The following is a 3,709-nucleotide window of genomic DNA, read 5'->3' on the forward strand; positions in this document are numbered from 1 at the left end:
GCTGAGAAGTCCGAGATCTATTTACACACTTTCTGCAGACGCTAAACGAGCCTGTGTCCCTTCTGCTCGTCTTCGCAAAGCTGCCTTCTCTATTCCGTGATTCTAACTTACCACAGTATGAACACTCTCTGTTCTTACTATCTTCTAACATGCTTAATGCTTTACAGTTTTCATATATTTATGCTTTTAATTACTCAGCTTGTCTGCGTTCTTCTTCTACACGATTAGTGGTTACTGGCGTCCCCAGCAGAAGCGTCAACGTAATATATGCTAATAATTCATTACGTACACAGTCAGTTTGATCCACAATCTCTTGCGGATAGCATGCTAATATTTCATTACGTACACAGTCAGTTTGATCCACGATCTCTTGCGGATAGCAATATTATTTTTACCAGTTTCCTCCAAGAGAACGACTTTTATACTCCCGATCTGCCGAGTACAATTAAGAATTTCCTTTTTCGTTTGTCTTCAACCCAGGAATGCTTTTTCACAACCTGAGTACTCTTCCCAAGAAGTAAGTTGACACTTGGCTTGTCGCTGATGGGGGCCACCGTAAATGGGTAATCCTTACAGTCGCTGTCGTCAGCCACAGCGCCTTATATAAACTTAGTCTGATGAACAGGCTTTTTCTCTAAACTCAGATTCTCTATTTTCCGATTCATTTCTTCATTTGAAGTCTTTAAACTGGCTATATAATATATTTGGTCTTTATTCTTAAATTAAAGGTCTTTAAAATGCTCATATTCTGTTTTAGTATTATAGTCCACAAAGGGTGTCCATTCGTATCCACTACGCAGACATGTAACATGAATACCATTAATTGAAATCTCGGATCTGTTCTGATATACTGGTTTAGTATTCTGGACCACAAAGGTCATCCATTCATATCCTATATGCTGTCATCATACACGATTACTATTAATTCAAAGCTTCGATCTATACTCATAGTAATACACTTAGTAATCTCGCCCACGTAGGTCATCCATTCATAGTCACTACATTGTCATCCGACATGATCACTATTAATTCAAAACTCAGATCTATTCTCATGTTGTGGTTTAGTGTTCTGGGCCACGAAAGTCATCCACACATCTCCACTACGCTGTCATCCGACATGATTATTGTTAATTAAAGACTCGGATCTACTCTGATATCCTGGTTCAGTATTTTGGCCCCCAAATGTCATCTGCTCATATTCACTACAGTGCCATCCGAAATGAATACTATTAATTCAAAATGCGGATCTATTCTCATATTGTGGTTTAGTATTGTGGCCCACAAGAGTCATCTGTTCACATTCACTATACTGTCATCCGACATGATTACTATTAATCCAAAACTCAGACCTATTCTCATATTCTGATTTAGTATTCTGGCCCACAAAGGTATTGCGACATAATTACTATTAATCTCCAGTTCGGATCTATTCTCTACATTACAGTATAACAACGGTAAATTGAACTTGAGTGAAACCACAAGCAGCTGTTAATTGATGATTCACTACCGGTTTCGCTGCGTTAAAGCAGTATCGTCAGGTGGGTGGTAGTGTCATGTAGATTAGCACACAAAGACGCCCCCAACGTTCGTAGAAACAGAATCCAACCCAATAAAGAGGGGAAGTGGTCAACAAATAATAACCAGCAGGACTTGGGGCGAATATTACAATGTTCTTGCCGTTATTATTTGTTGACCAGTTCCCCTCTTCTTGAGATTGTTGACTACAAAGGTTGGGGTCGTCTCTTTGTGCTAAAAGATACGGCACTACTAACTACCTGATGATGCTGTATTAACCCAGCGAAAAGGGTCGCGAATAAATCATCAGTTACCAACAGCTTGCGGTTTTATTAATGTTCAGTTTACTGTGAATTCCAGCGGCTGCGCATATTATAAAGTATTATATGAATTATAATAATCCCCAGTCACTCAGAAAAGTCAGATCTGTTTTCCTGACACTGTAAAGAACACTTGTATTGTTTGTGAATGTGAATTGGACCCATCGAATAAATTTCAGGTAACTTCCAAGAATGTTTGCCTATCGAAGCCGCAGGGTGCATCGAACGTGCAATTCCAAATCGATCACACGACTGTGGTACCGGGCGCTATGATAAATTATTTTTGAGATGCTAGGAAAACCCAAACGATTAATGAAGGTAGTGAGTGGGATGTCTGGTATTGAAGACGTTTCTTCGGCCGATTGCTTCATGTCGTAGAATCTAATTCCATTTCTAGAATGAAATTTTTACTCTACAGCGGATATGAAAGTTCCTGGCAGATTAAAACTGTGTGCCGGACCGAGACTCTAACTCGCGACCTTTGCCTTTAGCGGGCAAGTGCTCTACCAACTGAGCTACCCAAGCACGAGTCACGCCCCGTCCTCACAGCTTTAATTCCACCAGTACCTCGTCTCTTACATTCCGAACTTCACAGAAGCTCTCTTGCGAACCTTGCAGAGCTAGCACTCCTGAAAGAAAGGATACTGCGGAGACATGGCTTAGCCACAGCCTGGGAATGTTTCCAGAAAGAGATTTTCACTCTGCAGCGATAGAGCACTTGCCCGCGTAAGGGAAGGTCCCGAGTTCGAGTCTCGGTCCGGCACACAGTTTTAATCTGCCAGGACGTTTCAATAAATGCAGTGTTCTCCATTGCACTCACTTGCACTGCTCTCAACCCGTGCTTTAATCAATGTCTATTCTTGCGTTTTGAAATCCCTCTCTCTCCTCGTGAGCTACGGTCCTGTGACTTTATGCCACACATCACTGTATCTGTCGATAAGTGTGGTGTCATACACCCCTTCTGAATGTTATTATTTAAACTCTCAAAGTCAAGACGTCGTACCTAAAACCCAGTTGACGAAAACTTTCTATTAGGTACGTAAAATAATTCAAATAGACCGTTTCAAAGTTCGTTTCCAGACTGGGCACTACAACAAATTTAAATTCCTTCAATGAATTGGTTACATAAAATTTCTACAAGCTCTGAAGTAGAGGTAGACAAAAATTCAATGTTTTGCATAAATTCAGGTTCACGAAAGTTCCGTAGATTCTCAAAAGTTGACATTTGGTGTATTATCTCTGTTCTTGCTCTTAAATATCGATTACCGATTCAGTCGGAGCTTCAATAATTCCAGTATTCTTAACAAAAGCCAGTCACGAAAAATCAATCTTCTTATAATAAAATCCGATTAAAAAGCGAATAATTTAACGTTCAGATCAGTTTTCTTGATGTATAAATGATTTCTCATGTTCAACGACATTATTAGAGCGTAGTTTTTTTAATATCTTCGATGTTGATAATAAGCGGTCACGACAAAAGCTAGGATTGAACTAATTATCATTACATTTCCATTTACTACACTGATCGTCAATTTTTTGTTTGTTAACGGCACCACACACGAGCGACCGATGCAGCGATCCTTGTCATGGGCAATCGTGTGTGGTCAAATCGCAGCGATCCGTCGATGATCGCTGTCGCATGGAAACCCGATGCAGTCTGATGGATCGCGGGGATTCGTGCACGCAGTGTGTTGCGGCCGTGTGTTGCAAGATGGCTGCGACTCGTTTCTCTGTTCATCAAGCGAACTTTTGGAATTTTGTTTCGTTTCGCTTTGCCCAAGTTAAGTAAGGACTTAACTTTAGAATTTCAACTATCCAGGGACCAAGAACTAGTTTGGGAAGTGAAGTAGTAACCGAAGTTGCCATTTATATTA

This window comes from Schistocerca gregaria, chromosome 6 (genome assembly GCF_023897955.1).
Source record: "Schistocerca gregaria isolate iqSchGreg1 chromosome 6, iqSchGreg1.2, whole genome shotgun sequence".
NCBI lineage: Eukaryota > Metazoa > Arthropoda > Insecta > Orthoptera > Acrididae > Schistocerca > Schistocerca gregaria.